This window comes from Lipotes vexillifer, unplaced genomic scaffold (genome assembly GCF_000442215.2).
Source record: "Lipotes vexillifer unplaced genomic scaffold, Lipotes_vexillifer_v1.1 scaffold2653, whole genome shotgun sequence".
NCBI lineage: Eukaryota > Metazoa > Chordata > Mammalia > Artiodactyla > Lipotidae > Lipotes > Lipotes vexillifer.
In genome coordinates this window covers 195,045-216,138 of record NW_006774392.1, presented here as the reverse complement: position 1 = coordinate 216,138, position 21,094 = coordinate 195,045, and positions in this window count along the sequence as shown.

The following is a 21,094-nucleotide window of genomic DNA, read 5'->3' as shown; positions in this document are numbered from 1 at the left end:
GCCCTCTAGCCAGAAGAGCACCGGCATAAGGGCCCAGAGATCTGGGCACTGGACACTGGCCAGGCCGAGGGGAGCAGAGCCCGAGTAAAAGCAGAAGAAGTCAACTGACCGGGAGAAGCAGACGCACAATGAGAAGGGAGAGAGGGAGGAAAACAGAATGAGAGACAAAGGAAGACAAAGAGAAAGACTGGGAGAAGGGCAAGAAGTCAGAGAGCCAGAGAGAGAGCCAGAAAGATACACAGAGACCCAGAGAGACTGAGCAACAGAGGGAGACTGAGAGACAGAGACAGACAGAGACCCAGAGAGACAGAGGCAAAGACAGACACCAGAGGGAGAGAGAGAGACAGAGACCCAGAGAGAGAGATGAGGAGGGAGCGCAGGTTCCTGTGTGTTTTGCCCTTCGCTGGGCTCTCAGTGCTCACGTCCACGTCCCTGTAAGGGTCACTTGGATGCCACACTTGTCCTTGAACCTCCCCAACCTCCAGCTGTGCCTGCTTGCCTTGTGCTGACTTCCTTGTACAGCCCTAAAAGTGTCCCCAAAGCTGTGTGGTCGTTCCTTCCTTGCGTGTAGGCCTCACCCCAAGGACTGGGAGTGTCCAGAGGCCAGGAACCTGTTATCATCAGGCTCATCCTCCAGCCTCCACACCTGTCCCCAGTGGGCCTGGGTCCATTGGGTGAGTCGATTCATTAGAGGCATTTGGAAAATGGAGCTCACGGGGCTCAGAGGGCTCAGACTGCTTAAAGCCAAGGTGTGGGAGAGACCCCCACTCCAGCAGGGGCTGGTGTGCTGAAGAGACCTGTGCGTGGGCCTGCTATGTGTCTGTTGCACAGTTTCCCAGGGGTCATTGAACTTGGGCCGAGTAACCAAAACCAAGATCCTCCTGCCTCTGCCTTCCTTCCAGACATCCAGAAGCCCTGGGGTCTCAGCTGAGTGGATTAACTAGTAAATCATTACATAAGAAGTCGTATGTAAGTCTTAAGGGATGGCACCAAGTCTGGGTTTCGCTGGAACTTCTCTCATCCACTGCCAAGACAGCTTCCTTTGAGGACTGCCCTAACCACATGTTGGCCATGCCTCAGTATGGTGTCTAGGATGGTGGGGCCCAGGGTCTCTTCAGTGGACTGATGCTTGCCTGACAGCGCAGCCCTGAGCTCAGGAACTTTTTCATCTCTTTGTTCCCAGACGCCCAGTCTGAAGCCCTAGACCTTTAGGAATGTGTTTTGCCTGAGTCCCAGGGAGGGGGCGGCGGCTGAGGCTAATGAGGTCTGAGTTCTCTTCCGTTCCCTCTGGCTGGGATGTGGTTCTGAGTGTGGGCGGAGGAATTTGTGAGCTTGGTTCTCATTTGCATCTTTGGTGACCCTCAGGCAAGAAGGGAGGCCGGAACTCAGTGTCTGTTCTAACGGGAGCCGAGCTGGGGGTTCTAGTCCACAGGCGAGTTGGTCTTTGCGGAAGCGGGGAGGAAGCAGGGCTGGTTTTTACTTCTCCTCCTACCTACCTTTGTTTCACAGGCCACTGCCTGAACAGCTGTCTTGGGGGTAGTTAAAATCTTATTTTTGAGCAAGTTCTGGTGACCTGGGGCCACCCACGTGCCATCTTGGTGCCTCGGATTCCTCACCTGCTGTGCCTCTTCCAGCTTGGTGACTGAGGGTCCTTTGAACCCCAAACCTGCCAGTCCTCTGAAAAGAATCATATTTTCCCCCGCCTTTCAAGAACAAAGGACAAGAATGGATTGCTTGGTTTCTCAGGAGAGGGGGCAGGCAGGGGGGGATTAGCATGATGGCTACCCCCTCCCCGCAAGCTGTAGAGGGAGAAATCCCAAGTTTGAAAGCGATTTGCAGACTGGAATGGCAATGCAATTGTATCTGTATCTGCAGTATCTGCCCCAAACCCCTCCCAGGTTCCACGTGCTATATCCTATCATCTATTTGCCCCAACACTCTCTGCTCCTCAGGTATGTCCTCCGTCTGTAGGGCTGGCTGCAATGGCCAGTCCTTATATTCAGAGGGCTCTGGGTGCGCCGGGACCTGTGTTAACTGGGGTGTGTGATCGCATCAAAGTTGGGGAGACTGAAGCACAGAGAGTTTAGACAGTGGGGCTCGGAGGCTCTGCCCAAGGTTCTTCCTCCCCAAGGCTCAGCTCTCAGCTGTGCCTTGTGTGCATGTGTGTGCGTGTGTGCACATGCATGTGTGTTGGTGTGTACCGTGTTGGGTTTCCTGTGTGTAGAGGCATGTGTGTGTATGTTGGAGTATGTGTTGGTGTGGTGGAGTGTTGTGTGTGTGTGTGTGTGTGTGTGTGTTGGAGTGCCTATTGGTATGTGTGTGTCAGTGTGTGTCTGTGTGAGGAGTATATGAGCTACTGCATGCAAAGCCCTGGGCCTGGAACACAGTAAGGTCTCGATAAATGTGGCTCATTATGAAGGCTTAGGCCTTCTTAGGTTTTTTTACCTTATTTTCTTTATTGAGATGCAACATTCAGTAAATGCACAGATCTTAGTTGTAGAGCTTGACCAGTTTTTGCATGTGTGTCATGCATGTAGCCACTGGCCATACTGAGGTGTGGGGCACCTCCAGCTCCCAGAACCTCCCTCCTGCACCAATTCCCCTACTCACTGACTGTCATCACAGATGGGTTGCGCCTGGATGCGGATGGCACGTGAGCGGAGCTGTACACCGTACACTCCCCGTGTCTGGCTTCTTCAGTTCAACATATTGCCCGTGAGATTCATCCATGTTGTGTTTAGAACAGCTTTTTCCCGTTAAGTCAATGTGAGATATTGCATTGTACGAACCTGCCACCATGTATGTATCCATTCTCTTGTGGGTGGCCTTTTGGAAGGTTGCCGGTTTGGGCTGCCAGGAATAAAGTTTCTGTGAACGAGGCTTTTGTGGACAGAGCACTGATTCTGGGAGGACGTCCATCCAGAGGAGAATTTGCTGGGTCACAGGGTGTTTGCATCTTTGGCTTTAGTACATGCTACCAAACAGTGTTCTGGAGTGGTGGTAAGTTCTGACCCAGACAGCAGTTATTGAGAGTTCCAGTTGCCCCGTGTCCACATCTTCCAGAAGCAGGTGCTGTGGTAGAGTTTGGGGTGCCAGGTGTCTGTTAGGGCTCAGCACCCGTGAAGAGAAAGTGGGGGAGAAAAACTGGGCAGAGGGAGAAGCTGATCTGCAACGCGGGCCAACAAAGCCCCAGTCAACCAGCAGGGAGCCCTGGGGTGAGCACTGCCCATCACAGTGACCACTGTGGTGGAAATGGCAGACCTCTCAACCCTGCCTCTCTTGGTCACTGGATGTGGACCGCCCTGCGACGGTCATGGCCTCAGAGAGGGCAGCTCTTGGTAGCTCAGGCAGATGTTGGCAGGGCTGACAGCTCCCTGCGGATGGCACTTCCCGGGGCTGTCCAGCAAGCATCCCTGGAAGGGAGATCTCTCTGAGTCCACCACACACACACTAGCCAGTGAGGGGGAGGGGTGCAATGATATCCAACTGAGATTTAATCAGCATTTCCATGATCATGCATGATGCTTTTCTGCTTATTGGTCATTTGAATGTCCTCTTCTGTGTGGTGGCTGTGCAAGTTTTTGCCCATTTTTGCAACTGGGATGTTTATCTTTTTCTTATTAATGTATAAAAGTTCTTTATATATTCTGGATATGAGTTCTTATTCATAGACGTACTGCAAACATCTTCTCTCAACCTGTTTTCTTTGAGGAATTTTTGCATACCTCAGGGTCATGAAGGGAGAATGATCTCCCTTTCTGGGAGAATGATCATTTTACTGTAGATCTAAGGACCATCTAAAATTAATATTTGTGTATGGTATGAGGTAGGTTCATTTTTTTCCCCATATGGTTATCCACCTGAGCTAATATTACTATTTAGACCCTCTTTCCCCCATTGCATTGTAGTGCATCTTTACTGTAAATCAGTTGACTGAATATGTCAACACATATTCAAGCTCTTTCTGAGCTCCCTATTCTGGTCCATTTGACTATTGTTATGCCGTCCCACACGGTCTTACCTACTGTGGATTTACAAAAACTCTTGACATCTGGTAGTATAAGTCCTCCAGCTTTGTGTTTTTGTTTTCTGAGGTTGGTCTTACCTATGCTAGGGCCTTTGAATGTTCATATAAATTTTAAAAGCAGTATGCCAATTTTCTCAAAAATGCCTGCTGGGATACTGATTGAGTATACACCGAATACAGATCTTCCTCGCTTTACAGTGGGATTACATCCTGATAACCCACTGTTGAAAATATGGCTAAGGGGCTTCCCTGGTGGCGCAGTGGTTAAGAATCCACCTGCCAATGCAGAGGACACAGGTTCGAGCCCTGGACCAGGGCGATCCCACATGCCACGGAGCAACTAAGCCCGTGCGCTACAACTACTGAGCCTGTGCTCTAGAGCCCACGAGCCACAACTACTGAGCCCACACGCTGCATCTCCTGAAGCCCGCACGCTCTAGGGCCTGTGCTCTGCAACAAGAGAAGCCACCACGATGAGAAGCCCGCACACCGCAACGAAGAGTAGCCCCCACTCACCGCGACTAGAGAAAGCCCACGCGCAGCAATGAAGACCCAACACAGCCAAAAGTGATAAATAACTAAAAACAAATTTTAAAAAAAGAAAATATGGTTAAGTCGAAAATACATTTAATGCAGCTAACCTACTGAATATCTTGGTGTAGCCTAGCCTACCATACATACATGTGCTCAGAATACTTACATTAGCCTACAGTTGGGCAAAATCATCTGACACAAAGCGTATTTCATAATAAAGTGTCGAATATCTCATGTAATTTATTGAATACTATACTGAAAGCAAAAAACAGAATGGTGTCTGGGCACAGAATGGTGGTAAGTGTACGCAGAGCTGACGGGCAGCTACAGCTGCCACTGCCCAGAATCACGAGAAAGGATTGTAACCACGTAACACTAGCCTGGAGAGAGATCAAAATTCAAATTCTGAAGTACAGTCTCTACTAAATGCATATTTTGCTTTCACACCATTGTAAAGTCAGGAAATCCTAAGTCGGGACCATCTGTATACAATTCTATTTGGGGAGAATTGACATCTTAATAATATTAAGTTGACCAGTCAATGAACATGGTACAGCCCTCAATTTATTTAGGTGTCCTTTAATTTCTCTGCAATGTTTAGTAGTTTTTAGCATAGGGGTCTTTGATTAGATTTATTCATAAGATTTGATGATTTTTGGTATTATTATAAATGACTTTTAAAGTTTCTCATTTTCTAATTGTTGCTAGTGTATAGAAATTCAATTAATTTTTGTATGTTATTATACCCAGCAACCTTGCTAAATTTGCTCATTCATTCTAATACTTTGTAGATTATTTTGGATTTTTTCCATGTACAGTTTTATCATCTATAATATCATCAGTGACAATTTGTTTGTTTCCTTTCCAATTCTTATTTGTTTTTGTTTTTGTTTTTTTCGTGCCTTATTGAAATGACTGGGTCCTACCATACAGTCTTGAATAGAAAGGTTAGTGGTTGACATCCTTTTCTTGATCCTATCCTTAGGAGAAGAGCATTCAATATTTCACTATTAATGATGATGTTAGCTCTGTGTGTGCATGTGTGTGAGTGTGTGTGTACGTGTCTGTCTGTCTGTCGGTATGTGTCTGTGTGTTTACCAGATAACCTTTATCAGATTAAGGAAGTTCTCTTTGATACTCTTTTTTCTGAGAGTTTTTATCATGAATAGGCATCGAATTTTAACAAATATTTTTCTGTATCTGTTGATTTTAGCTCACATCTACAGCTGCAGCTCTCAAAAGCTGGGAAGTGGTTTGTGGCTGATCTCGGGCCAGAGGTTTCAGAGGGAGTGGTGCCCTCCTGGGGGCCGGATGAGACAGCTGCAGGAGGGCAGGGGAGTGCGGAACCTCTGCAGAGACAGGGCAGTGACACGTGCTCGCCTACCTTAGTCCTTGTGAGCTCCTGCCCTGCTCACTGCCAGTAAGGACTTGGGCTCTTTTTTCTGAAGGGAAATTAGTCCCTTTTGTATAACCCTGTGCCAGGCACTCTGTCAAGCATTGTGGGGGACACACGACACTGGTACTTACCTTCCAGGGCCCGCAGGGTCCCCCATGTGTCATGCCTTCATGCAGCTCTTAGGAGGAACCCGATTTGGGCTGGAACCAGGGGCCTGTGTCTCTCTCCTCCACCCCCACAGCATCCCCCTGCCAGGGACCAAAGGCCCTCTGGAGCGGTCGGGCCACGCACAAACAGGGAGAGATCAGCGGAAAATGCATAAAATGATCCCACCCTCACCATTTCATCTCCTGCCCAGTTGTCTTGTGGATTCTTGGCCTTCCCAATGCGGTCTGGGAAGACTTATAAAGTTTCCTTCCAAAACCACAAGAAGCCAAGAACGGGAGCTGCCCCAGGCCATTTCTGTCCCTGGGTATCCTTTCAAAGGATTTCTGGATAGATGGGAGAGATTGTGGCCTGTGGGCAGTCAGGGGAGAAGACCTATCGTTGTTTCAGATTTCTGGCTTGGCTCATATGTTCAGACTGTCCAGTTCCCACACTAGATGCCTCAATCCACTGGGAATAAAAGCCTTGCCTCCAAAAAAGGGCCACCACATTTTTTGCTTCTGCTGCCTCTGCTCAGGCTCCCTCCCTGTTTTCCACAGCAAGTCTCAGTCCCAGCCAGACAAGTGTGGAAGTTAAACATCTTTAGCTTACAAATGCTAGAAACAAATGGCAAACTAGCCCAATCCTGAAAAGAGGGTAAATTTATTGGTTCACAGATCCAAAAATTCTAGGGGGAAATGACTTCAGGTGTGGCTGGATCCAGGTGCTCAAACATTGTCCTCAGGAATGTGACTCCCTCTGTCTTTGGCTCTGGTTTCTCCTGTATGGGCTTTATTCTCAGGCAAGCTCTTCCTCTGCAATGGCAAAGAAGATCTGGCATACATCCTCCCAGCTTGGTAGCTCCAATACAAAGACAACATCCCTTTTCAACAGATGAGGCAAAAATCCCAGGAAAGGCTCTCATTGGCTCAGACCAATTCATACGCCCATATTGAGAATCAGCCTCACTGGAAACACATGGTCTGAGAATGTGGGAAGGGTGGATCCTGAGAGGAGAAGAGGGTTTGCAGCCAGAATTAAAGGTGCCAGGCAGACAGAACCCTAGGTGCCACTTCCAGCTGCCCCCGCCCACCACTGTGCCTTTGTTCGCATGTTTTCCTTTCTGGAATGTTGTCCTCTTTCCCATGCTTAATGTTTCCATTCCTCCGATCCTCACCTTCCTGGAAACCTTCCCCAGCCTTCCAGTCCACACAGACCTCCCCCCCTTCTTTGAACTCATCGTGTGCCAGTGGTCTATGCATTTGAGTTTATTTTTAAATGAATATAATTTGACTTCCTTCTGATTATATCACAATAATACTTGTTCCCCAAACAAATCAGAAAGTACAAAGATGAAATCCCGTTGCCTCTGGGGAGGTGACACTGTGCCCAAGCCTGAAGTTTGAGTAGAAAGTAGACAGGAGAGGAGCAGAGCCAGGAGTGTTTCAGGGTAGGGTAGCAGCGCGTGCAATGACTCGGGGTGGGGGTGGGGCTTGAGGAAGCAGCAGCAGCTCAGCCAGCAGGAGTGGAGTGAGGGAGGGTCAGGACTAGGAGAGGAGCTTGGCAGAGGCCTGAGGGCCATGGCAAGGAGGTCGGCTTGTATTCTACATGAGATGGGAAGCTGCTGGAGGATCTTAATCAGGGGGCAGTGTGGTCTAGCTGGCATTTGGGCCACAGCTCTCTTGGCTGTGGAGTGGAGAAGGCAGAGGTGATGCTGGTTCTGCCCGAGGTGGTGGCCATGGAGAGGGAGAGGAGCAGGGGAATTGGAGTGGGGTGAGGGTGGGGGAGAGGGGCTGAGGCGATTGCCAAGTTTCTGGCTTGAGCAGCTGTGTGGATGGGGTACGTTTACTGCCATGGGGAAGATGTATCAGACATTCTCTCCAAAGTGGATTGCTACTCGCATTTACATAAGTTGCATAGAGTTGCTTGGATTAGTGCTCTTTTCCCCACTCAACGGAGTATCTTTCCATATCCATAACGTGTCTTAATAGCATCCTTGGCAATGCTGGCATACTATTCCATATAATGTACTACGATTTTTTTTTAACCAATGATCCACGGATGGACACTTGTTTCTGTACTGCCCACTTAGTACTTGATCAGCTGCCAGATTGCTTTATTTCTCAGTGTTTTGCCCCTCTATCTCATCTACAATTTTCTCAAATCCAAGAGCTGTCCCCTGTCTGCTCCTCTCCTCGGTGTCTTGCATTTTGGTCACTAGATGGTGCTGTTGCATAGCATCCCCTTGTGGTTCCAGCCCACTCCAGTCTCAGGGCTGAGAGCTCAGGAGAAGGGCACCCAACCTCCCAACTCTGACCTCCACCGAGAACAGGACTGCACAGCCTTCCTCAGAGACCCACAGGTTGGTGGACCTCACATTCTCAGTGCCCAAAGAGCTGCCCTAGGGGTGGGGCTTCCCTGGTGATGCAGTGGTTAAGAATCCGCCTGCCAATGCAGGTGACACGTGTTTGAGCCCCGAACAGGGAATATCCCACATGCCGTGGAGCAACTAAGCCCGTGCGCCGCAACTACTGAGCCTGCACTCTAGAGCCCAATAGCCACAACTACTGAGCCTGCGTGCCACAACTACTGAAGCCCGCGCACCTAGAGCCTGTGCTGGGCAACAAAGAGAAGCCACCACATTGAGAAGCCCACGCACCACAACCAAGGGTAGCCCTCACTCACCGCAACTAGAGAAAGCCCACGCACAGCAACGAAGACCCAACCCAGCCAAAAATAAATAAATTTATTTAAAAAAAAAAAACAAAAAAAGAACTTCCCTAGGGGTGACCTGATGCCCACTTGCACATGGATGTTTCCATGCTTCCTTCCCTGCAGGAATGAGGGGCCGGCCCTTTGGACAGTGTCTTCTGAAATGTGGTATCCACATTGCTGGTGGTGCCTGAGACAGTTTGAGGGGGTGCCAGGACCTACATTACCAAAACTTCTTTGTTTGTTTTTTTTTTTTTTAAGATTTTTTTGATGTGGACCATTTTTTAAGTCTTTATTGAATTTGTCAGAATATTATTTCTGTTTTATGTTTTGGTTTTTTGGCCCCAAGGCATGTGGGATCTTAGGTCCCTGACTAGGGATGGAACCCGCACCTCCTGCATTGGAAGGTGAAGTCTTAACCACGGGACTACCAGGGAAGTCACTGGTATATTTTTAGAAGAATAGCAGTTTGTATGTCAGATCCATGATTTCACAGATACTGTTATTATTTAGAATAAGGTTAAATTAAAAGAAAAGTTTTTATATTTAATTTAAAATTTAAGTTTAAAGAAAAATCACAGTACAGGTAGCACACAAATAAATCACCGACTTCATTGCAATTATGGGATTCCAGCTATGGGTCTAGATGAGAAAGTATGATGGACTCATAAAATCTTACAAGGACTGAATGTAAAAGCTTAGACCCTGGAAAACATCAAATCTTAAACTCTTGGAGCCTGGAAGTAGAATCTTTGAACCACGGTATCTTTGGTTGGTTTTCAAAAATACCATGGAAAGACAATGTTTAATAAAGTATTCTTAAAATTCTTGGAATCCATGAGAATCCTGGGAGATTAGACTTAGGGGGTCCTGGACTCCCAGGACCCTCGTGTGAAGGAGTCTGCTTGAGGTCTCTTTTTCGGCAGAGGAGGAAATAGCAGTCTAAAACGAGAGGTGGGTGACGGTGACTTGCAGGGAGCCCTGCTGATTGGTGGCCCTGAAGGCTCTGCTCCCACCTTCTGCCTCACCCTTCCCTGGTGACCTGGATCCCCATGTACCCCACGATGCTCAGGGCTTCCAACAGCGGAGGCCCACCCAGGCATCCTCACACCAGCTCTTGCTTTTCTCTCATTTACTCATCCTGCCTCCTTCCCGGGAGCTCCTTCTCTATGCTAGCTAAGCTGATGGGCTAATGAATCCATACCCCGTCATATCAACGGGCAAATGAGTGATATGTGTCAACACATGTCCTCCCTCGCAAGTAACATGTGCTTCCTACAGAATGTTGCACTCGCCAGGGTGGTGCTGACAGTGGAATTTGAGGCAGTATGGCCAGTCAATGAGGACAGTATCTGGAGGGCCTGGTGTCTTTGGGTGTCCTTCAAGTCACTACCTACTTAGAGCCCCAACTTTTGCTCTTTGTTCCCACCTGGAAATGAGGTGACTGGATTGGGGACTGCAGAGATTGGGAGCCCAGGGAAAACTCCTTGCTGTTATGTCCTTCCTGATCTCAGTGTTCAGATGTCCGCTGGAGGTGAAGCTCACTAGCTTCTAGAGTCCTGAACGTTTACAAATCCTTCCCATCTTTCAAGACTCAACTCAGTGTCGGCTCCTCTGGGAAGCCTTTCAGGATTATCCCCACACAGAGCTGAACATCTCCCAAGGGCTTCGTATAGGTACCCCTCATTTGTCTCCCAGCTGTATACTCCTGTTCACTGATAATCCCCATGGAGTGATTATTCCCCAATCTCTTTTGCTGTCTTAGAATTAGTGACCCAGATTTTGCCAACTTAAGGCCCACAGGGGCCAGTTCAAAATGTGGGGGACGGCAGAAAACCAGAGGATTTACCAGAGCGGTCATTCCTCACCCCACCTAGTGAGGCCATCTGGGAATGAGGGCCCAATGTTACCAGATCTTACCATTTTCCTAGAAATCTGGATTTTTTTCTTTTTAACATCTTTATTGGAGTATAATTGCTTTACAGTGGTGTGTTATTTTCTACCGTATAAAAAAGTGAATCAGCCATGTGTTTACATATATCCCCATATCCCCTCCCTCTTGCGCCTCCCTCCCACCCTCCCTACCCCACCCCTCTAGGTGGTCACAAAGCACCGAGCTGATCTCCCTGTGCTATGTGGCTGCTTCCCACTAGCTAGCTATTTTACATTTGGTAGTGTATATATGTCCATGCCACTCTCACTTTGTCCCAGCTTTAGAAATTTGGATTTTTAAACTAAAACCTACTGATCAAAATATGTTGATAATTTTTTTTACGTGAAAATCTTTCCTTTCAGGCTAAATGAAGCACATTAACAGATTTAGCCCATGAACAAATACTTTGGGGCCTCTGCCTCAGGCCCTTGTTGATTTGGGTTGGTGTCATCATAGATGACAAGGTAGTTTTTAGCAACCACAATGGCTGCCTTGGCCACTTATTTATCCGCTGCCTGTTACAACATCTGGAACCCCACATTATTGAAGACTTGTTGCAGAGGTTAAGTTTGTCAGTCCTAAGACAGGACTCCCAAATTCTTTGACACCCCTTTCATCAAGACATACAGTGTAACGTAGACCCTCCTCCCCCTTGAATTTGGGCTTTATTGCTTGACCAGTGGAATATGGCAGAAGTGACACTGTGCCAGTTTCTGGGACACTGGCTCTCGGAACCCAGCCACTCTTCCCTGAGGAAGCCCGAGCAGCCCGTGAAGAGGCGCTGCGGGGAAGAACCAAGATCCCACCCGCGTCCCTCGCTGAGCTCCCCCAACAGCTGTAGGCACTTCATCTTGAAAATGGATCTTCCAGGCCCCCAGGCAAGTGGACCCAGCTGACAGCAAATGGAGCCGAGGCCAGCTTTCCCCACAAAAGACCTCTGACAGATGAGGAACCTGAAGGTCAGAGAGGCCCTGTAGCTTTTGCCGCAGGAAATGTAGTGGAGACGCAGCGGAGACGCAGCGGAGACGCAGCGGAGCTGCGGCTTTGGGGAGTGGGGAGAAGAGGGCTGCCTCTGCATTGGCCTCCGCCCACCAGCCCCCCAGCCTCCGCCCACCAGCCCCCCAGCCTCCGCCCGCCAGCCCCCCAGCCTCCCCTGGCCACAGCTCCTCCGACTGAGCCCCCAGGCTCTGCATCCCCACTGATGCCTGAGTCCTTCTGCAGGCAGGTTTGGCTGGGCAGGGCTCAGGCCAGATGGACTTGGGCTGGCTGGGAGGTCTGGGAGCCGGGCCTGGGGAAGCTGGGGACAGCCAGTGGAAGCCCTGAGGTCCTACGTGCGCCAGACCCCTTGGCTCCAGGACTGCTCGCAGTCCTCGAGATAGGGGCAGTGGTTGAAAGAGCTTGCACGCTGGGTCAGGATACTGCAAACACCTGCGCATCAGCTCTGGCCAGGGCCGTGAGCCTCACACAAATCACCTCACCAGCTTCCCTCCCTGAAACATAACAACAGTAACAGCACACATCTGCTGGGTACTTGCCAGGGGCCAGCACTCCTATGAGAATCTTATGCATATTAATTAATGTATCCTCAACAATCCTACCAGGCCTGTCCTGGAGTTACCCCCATTTTTCAGATAAGCAGACTGAGGAACAGAGAGGTTAGGTAACTTCCCCAGGGAACTGCGGAGCCAGAATTTAATCCCAGGAATTCTGGCCTGGAGTCCACACCCTAAAGGACTTGACACAGCCCTGTCCTCACAGCTGCGTGGCCCCAGAGGCTGGGCTCTGATCACCCTCATTATGCAGATGAAGAGGCCAAGGCTGGACAGTTTCTCCTGGAGACTCAAGGCTCACAGGGGCGTCTGGACCTTAATCCAGCTGCTAAGAGGGGGCGGGGTGGGGGCGGAGGAGCTAGAGGGCAGGGAGACTAGAATAGAAGGAGGGGTCCAGCCCACCATCCTATGGCCATCCCCACCTGCTCAGCACAGCGTTGATGGAGCCTGCAGGGGATGGTACACCTGCGACGAGAAATCTGCTTTGTGATACCCCTGCTCCCAGGAGGGTCCTGCTTCCACCTCCCAGCTCTTGCCTTAAGACAGAAGGGTCCAGAATAGAAAGAATGCAGATCCTCCTGCTGGGGGCTGTGCCTGAGAAATCTGTGGCCCCTCACCGATGAACCGGCCTGCGTGTTCTGTGACCCTCGCCACACCCCAGACACGGCCGCTGCTTACATGCCCTTGCCAGGTGAGGAGACCCAGGCTCAGCAGGGTCCAGTCTCAGGTCCAGTTAGAGGCCAGTCCGCATTCCTTTTGTTTGCTTGTTTGTTTGTTTTTAACTGTGGGAAAATACATATAACATAAAATTTACCATTTTAACCATTTCTGAGTGTGCAGTTTAGTGGCATTAAGAACATTCACACTGTTGTGCAACCATCACCACTATCCATCTTCAGAACCTTTCATCTTCCCAAACCAAAACTCTGTCCCCATTAACCACTAACTCCCTATTCCCCTCCCACAGCCCCCTGAGAACCACCATCTACTCGCTGTCTCTGTGGATGTGACTGTTCTATGGGCTTCATGTAAGCGGGATCATGCAATATTTATTCTTTTGTGACTGGCTTATTTCACTGCGCACCACCTTGGGGTTCATTCATGTTGTAAGCATGTGTCAGAATTCCTCCCCTTTGAAGGCTGAATAATATTCTATTGTACAGATAGACCACATTTTGTTTATCCATTCATCCATCAACGGACCCTTGGGTTGCTTCCGCTTTTTGGCTATGAGTAATGTTGCTATGAACAAGGGTGTACAAATATCTCCCCAAGACTCTGCTTTCAGTTCTTTTGGATGTATATCCAGAAGTAGAATTGCTGGATCATATGATAATTCTATTTTTAGTTTTTTAAGTAACTGCCATCCTGTTTTCCACGGCAGCTACACCATTATCCGTTCCTACCAGCACTGCACAAATGTTCCAATTGCTCCACATCCTTCCAACAATGGTTTCTTTCTGGTTTTTTGTTCTTCGGTTGTTCTGTTTTTCTAGTAGCCATACTAATGGGTATGACGTGGTGTGCCATTGTAGGTTGATTTGCATTTCCCTAATGAATAGTAATGTTGAGCATCTTTTCAAATAGTTCTTGGCCATTTGAATATCTTCTCTGGAGAGTTGTCTGTTCAACTCCTTTGACCATTTTTAAAATCTGGTTGTTTGTTTTTTGTTGTTATTGAGTTGTAGGAGTTCTTTATATATACTGGATATTAACCCCTTATCATATAGATGATTTGCAAATACTTTCGCCCATTATCTAGGTTGCCTTCCTTTAGTTTTTAAAGTAAACCTCTTTTTTTATAACCTTTTGTTTAACATACACACAGAAACATGCGTGGAACACAAAAGCATGAATCATCACAAAATGAGCCCACCTGTGTGACTGAGATTCTCTCCCCTTCACCCCTGCCCCCCAGTCCCTTCCTCTCCCCTCTTCCCCAGAGGCCACGGTGGCCCTGACTTCTAACCACATAGATTAGCTTTGCCTCCTTTCAGACCCTGCACGTGGAATGCTGCAGCGCGTGTGCTTTTCTTTTCCCGGCTTCCTTTGCTCTTCAGTCTTCGAGAGTCATCACTGCACGTAACTGCAGCTTGGTCTCCTTCATGGCTGTGTGATATTCCGTGGATGGCCTGCCACAGGTTCCCCTTCACCTGGTGATGGACATTTGGACCCTCCCAGGTTTTGACACGGACGACTTCCTGGAGCTGCGTCGGCCAGGCGTCCGCTGCCTGTGCCTGCGGTGGCTGAAGTGGCCTGGGAGGGGGGCGAGGTCACGCTCCTCTTGTGAGAGGAGGTCGGGGAGGATGTGAGGAGGGACTAGAGCCCCCTGCTGCGGCCAGAGCTGGGGTTCACCCGGGACCACCTGGCCTGCCGGCTCAGCCAGGCCTGCTCATAGACTCTTTCACGATCCCCTTCACATGGCATGCTGTTTGTCCTCTGCCTGCCCTTCCCCAGCAGGCTTGAGAATAAGTGCAGAGCCAGGACGCTGCCTGGCCGACTCCACCGCACCTCTGTCTCCTCTCCACCAGCCCAGGAGGCCTCCAAGCTGGAACCTCCCCGCTCCTCACCCCAGGGCCCAGCACAGGGTCTGGCCCAGAATCTACCCTGTGGATTCCGGTCAGGAGAACCAAGTGGAAATCAGTCTGGTTTGGGCAGGGAGGTCCTGGGTGCTACAGAGCTGCAAACTCCATGGGGGACCCTGAACAGAAACTCCCCCTCTGGGCCTCTGCGTCTCCCCCTACCCCACCATGTGATGATGTTGCTGCGAGGGGACGGGAGTTTGTCCCTGAGAAGTGCTCCCCTGAGGGCTGGGTGAACGTCCACTGTCATGGTGGCTGTGTTTGGTACCTCCATTTGTGGTTGTCATGGACACGAAGGCGGCATCACCTCCCAGCCCTGCCAGCTGGAGCTGGGTGCCCTCCCTGCCCCGTCAATTATTCTTTTGCATTTCTAGCCTCCCTTGAGCTTAGTAAAATACTACCTTCCTGATAAAGTCTTGGTCTGCAGGACACTGCCCCCTCCCTTCTGGACTGTCCTTTGAGGCTCTCAGAGGCAAACAGATCGCTCCTGTCCCACTCTTAGGTTTCAAAAAATTAAGTAAAAAAGTTTTAAAAGCTGATAGACACCTACAGTACAAAATTCGAACATGTCAAGGGGAAAATTGAAAAATCAGGTCTCTCTCGTACACCTGTGCCCCTGCTGTCCGGTCCCCTCCCATGTGGCTCCTGTATTCCCAATCCCTTGTACCTGTTTCCAGAAATACAGTATTCTGTCACCAACAGGAACCCTGCTTTTACATCACACAGATAGGACTCTCTCCACACACATTCTTTACCTTGTTATTATTTTTCTATAGCAAAAAAAAATCAAATTGAGCAAAGTAGCCCCCAAACAACACTACTTTAAAAATTTTTTTATTTTGAAATACTTTAAGACTCACGAGAAGTTGCAAAAATAGTCCAGAGAGTTCCCGTGCACCTTTCCCCCACTTCCCCCAGCTCCTCCCACTGATAACATCTTACATAATCATAGTGCATTGTCAAAACCAGGAAATTGACATTGGTGCAGTATTATTAACTCAAAATCAGACCTTATTTGGATTTCACCAGTTTTTACATGCAGTAATTGTTTTGTTTTCTGGTACATAGTTCTGTAAAATTTTATCACATGGATAAATGTTGTAACCATGAGGATCTAGAACTGTTCCAATCACCACAAAGAAATTCCCTCATGTTAATGCTCTATAATCACACCCTTTACCAACCCTATTCCCTAGCAACTGCTGAGCTGTTATCACTATATTTATGTCACTTTGACAGTGTTATAAAAATGGAATCATACAGTGTGTAACCTTCTGAGGTTGGCATTTTTTGCTCAGCATAATGCCTTTGGAGATCAGTTTAATTTGTTGCTTATCACTAATTCATTCCTTTTTATTGCTTTGTAGTATTCCATGTAATGGATGCACCACAGTTTGTTTATTCATTCACCTGTTGAAGGACATTTGGGTTGCTTCCAGTTTCCGGTGAGTACAAATCAAGCTGATCCGAATGTTCATATACTGGTTTTTGCATGAGCCTAAGCCTTCGTTTTTCTAGGAGAAATACCCAGAAGTGCAATTGCTGAGTTGTATGGTAAGTGTACGCTTAACTGGCTAAGAAATTGCCAGTGTACTCTCCAGATTGCTGTACCTTCTTACATTCCCACCAGCATGCTTGAGAGTTCTAGTTGCTCTGTGTCCTTGTCAGCCCTTGATGCTGTTAGTATTTTTTTATCTTAGCCATTTCAGTAGGTTTGTAGTGCTCTCTCATCAGAGCCCTATTTTGCATTTCCCCAGTGGACAGCGATGTGGAACATCTTTTCTTGTGCTTATTTGCTGTCCATCTATCCTCTTTGGTGAACTCTGTTCAAAATGTTTGCCTATTTTCCAGTTGAATTGTTTGGTTTCTTACTACTGGGTTTAGAATGTTCTCTGTCTACTCCAGATACGAGTTCTTCTTGGGATACGGGCTTTGAAAGTACTATGTCCTGGTTTGAGGCTTGTCTTTTCATCCTCTTAACAAAGTCTCTTGAAGAGCACACATCTTTCATTTTGCTGAGGTCCAGTTTATCCCTTTTATCTTTTTGTGGACAGTGCCTTTGCTGTCATGTCTAGACACCTTGCCTTTACCTTACTGTGTCTTGTAGATAGTTCCATATCAGCATGTGAAGAGCTTCCTCAGTATGTCTCTGTGGCTGCAAGTATGCCAATGTACAAATCAAGCATAATTTATTTAACCATTCCCTGTGGGGACCTAGCCATCCAAACTTGTGCTATGCATCAGTGCCGCGGTAAATAATTGTAAGCAGACATAATTCTTACGCTGTGGCTTCACATGCCTGTGGGATAAATTTCCGGAAGTGGGGTTGCTAGTCAAAGGGTTCGAGCATTTGTAATATCCTGGTATCTTTCCCCAGCCATCCCACTACGATGCCTGCCTGATTACTATTCCCCCCACCTCTTAGCAATGCAGGATTTTATCAGATTGTTTGGTCCTCACCAGTTTGAGGAGTGAAGAGTGGTTCTCCGTGTGGTTTTAGTTTAGCTGTCTCTTTAAGAGCTTCCTGTGTTTTCTTTCCTGTGACTGTTTGGTTCCTCTCCTGTGGGCACTTTCCTCCCAGGCTCCCGGCCTGATTGATTAGAGGAGCCCACCCTTCACTTTCTGAATGGGGTGGGGCGTGGGACATAGGGACTCCCTCCCAGCCCAGCCGTCACTCACACCTTGCTCCTGACCTGCTGCCCTGCGTCTCCCCCTCTGTGTGGGCTCAATGTACCCCTCTGTGAAGTGGGGATAAGCACAGCACCTCCTCAGAGGACTGTGGAGGGGATTTCTTCTATGCATGAAGGCACTGAGAACAGTGCCAGGTTCAGTGAGTGCTATGGAAGTGTTAGCTCTGTACTTAACTATAGTTAATAATACTGTGTTGTACATTTGGAAAATGCTAGGACAGTAGACCTTAAACACTTTCATCACAAGAAAAAAAATTGTAACTATATGTGGTGATGGAGGTTGACTTATTGTGGCGATCATTTCCCAATATACACACATCTCGAATCATTAGGTTGTACACCTGAAACTAATACATTGTTGTATGTCAGTTATCTCTCAATTTTTTAAAAAAACAAGTGGTAGCTCTTTTATTATCATCTGTAAGGACCATGACTTCAAACAGGTGTCTTCCTCCCCTCGAAATGGTCACCCAGCCCCTGCTGGACTCTCCCAGTAGGTTGTCTACAGACAACCACCAGACAGTTCCACGTTGTCATGGGAGCCTCTGTGAAGGCTGCATCCTGATGCTGGCTGTAAACCATGGCCTTCCAATTGCTCCATTCCAAGGGAGATCCCTCTGGCCATCTCCCTCCTGCGTGCCCAGTCCTGTGCCAGGGACAGGCCTGTCTGAAGCTTGACCAAGGACAGGGTGGGGACAGGGAACTGTATAGTCAAAACCAGGGAGAGAAGCTGCTTGGATGTGGCAGCTCGGGGCTCTGGAAAGTCCCTAGGTGTGAGGGTGTTGGCCTGGGTGGCATCCTAGCAAGAGGTTTGTAGTCTTCCTACTGCCCCTGATCTTTTACTCCGTGACCTTCTGGACCCCTCACCCTCCCAGAGACGAGGGAAGGGAGGCCCAGAGAGGACCAGTTGGAGAAGCAAGCCAGTGTCCCCACCAAGAGTATCTTGATTTGAATCTTGGCTCCTGGCTGTGTGACCTTGAGAGAGTCACTTAACCTATCTGAGCCCCAGTTTCCCCATTTGTAAATAGACCTAACAATAGCATTTGCTTCCTAGAGCAGATGTGAAAACTAAGTGAGATGGTGCCTGTGAAATACTTAGCCTGGCTGGGAGAGTGCCCACTTAGGAGTGGTGGTGGTGGCGATGGTGGCAGCAGTTGCTGTGGTTATCGAGGAGGGGTCTCTTTGTACCTACTGTGCCCTCTACCTGGAGCACTTTTCTGCTCCCTCCACCTGTCCAATCCCTCCCACAGTCGGCATCCAGACCACAGAGGGCACACAGCCCCTTCCTTGTGTGGTGCTGTTGGGCCAGGAAATTCCCAAACTGCCTTCACGAGAGCCTGGAAATAGAATGCCTCTTTCTGGCATCTCTTCTCTGCTCTGTTCTCCCAGGGGTGTCAGCGAGAACACCCAGGCCTCATTAACTCACGGGGCATCTACATCGTTTCACTTGCCAGAAATTCCTCACCGCCTCTTCACCAAGTGGTTGATTTCATGGGAAGCTATTACAGTGGCCACATCTTTATCAAGGTGAGCCTTCATTCCCAAGAGTTGTGGGAAGGACTCAAGCATCTGAGAAGCATCTTGGGGCCCTTCTATCTGGCAGTGAAAGGGTTGGGTTTATGCTCCAGCTTCTCTATTGCATGAGTTGAGTCTCTTGCAGTTTGTTGCCTGCGACAGAAGACCTGGTCAAAGGGTAGAGGGACTTATTAATTCCTATAACTGGCAAGCCCTGGGGTTTCAGGTATGGCTGGAACCAGGTGCTCAAACGATGTCCCCTACTGACAGATGAAGAAATGCAATGCTTCATTCTCAAAAAGCCTTACCTTGGTTGATGGGAAGGTAGCCGCCAGCAGCTCCAGGCTGCACTTGACGAGCAGGGAGAGAATGCATATTTCCCCCAAGCGTTTCAGCAGAAGTGTCACCAAGAGTTGTCACTGACCATGCTTGGGACACCTGGCCATCCCTTCACAGTGAATGGGCCAGGGGATCTGGGCTGTGAATGGTCACACCTGGGGCATCCATTCACCTCTGATGCAAAGGTTGAGTGAGGGCTGCCCTGCTTGAGTCACCCAGAGAGCTACATTGGGGGTCAGCTTCAGAGGTCATAGTGGGAGGCGTCCCTGGGAGTTGGAATCCTTGGGCTGGCTGTGCTGGACAGCAGAGGCCCAGGGGTGGAGCAGGGAGGAAGGGGACTCTGCTGACCCCACGGCTGGCGTGGGTAGGGGCAGGTGGGAGGAGGTGGCTGTCCCCACCAGCCCCGCAACACCCTCTCACACAAGCTCACCAACCGGGGTGCAGCCCTGGCCCAGAGCTGGCATTTTCAGCCACCATTTATTAGACACCTACCACGCATCAGGGACCTTGGCCTTGTTTGGAATCCTCGCAACAGCTCTGAGAGGGAGCAGGTATATGGCCATTTGGCAGATGGAGAAGTTCAAGTTCGTAGAGCTGGTTTTCCCAGGGTGGTGAGGGGGTAGAGCCAGACCCAGACACGCTGTGACTCAGTGTGGGCCGGGAACAGAACTGGAGTAGTTAAGCGTAGGGAGGGTTTGCAGAGGAGGGCACAGCTGGTCAAGCTGGGGCTGGGCTGTCTGGGACAGGGGGAAGGGGGTCATGCGAAGTATTCAAGAAGGACGGCATGCTTCAGCACAGTCTGGAAGGATTTCCACTAGAAAAACGGCAGTGAGGAGGGTGAAGGATGTGCTAAGCGAGGGCCCATGGTGGACACAGGCCCAGAGATGTGAGACTGCACGTGCACGTGCACATGCACCTGCACTGTGTGGGGAGCTAGGAGCTGCTGGGTATTTCTGGGGTAGGATGCAGAGTGGAGGGAGAAGCTGAGGCTGGGCCCAGGGAGGGACTGAGTCAGAGTCCTGGGCCCTTAGATCCCCACGGAGGGGGGCCTGTAGTGACAGAAGCTGCTGGCCAGGGAGGCTAGTAGCAGGAGCAGGGGATTCTCAGCCCATTGCTAGGATGGGAAGGTCAAGGGACAGAGACCCAAACCCAAGAGCTCACCTGTGTGGCATTTCCAGATCACCCTCCAGTGTGGGTGGGATGGGGAGGGTCCCGTCTTCCCCAGCAAGGCCCTTGGAGAATGCTCCAGTCACCACTCTATGTGCTCAGTCACAGGTGCCCTCACTCCCCTGGCCCTCTGAATACACAGTAGAGACCCATAAGGGGTAGGGTAATTATCCGAATTGTTTAGAGGGGAAGCTGAGCACCAGAGAGGGAAAGCAACTTGCCCCAGGGCACACAGCTGGGAAATGGTGGAGTGGGATTCAAGCCAAGGACTCCCTGACTCTTTCTCCTCCCGGCCACCCAACACCCCTGAGCGAGCTTTAAGCCAAGCTGGCCCATTGCCACTGGGCCTCTGGAGATATCTTGAGACTTTCATTGAGAATGTTCGCCCTATTATTTGTTTGTTTGTTTTTTAAAAAAATTATAGACCCGGGCTTCCGTGGTGGCGCAGTGGTTGAGAGTCCGCCTGCCGATACAGGGGACACGGGTTCGTGCCCCGGTCCGGGAG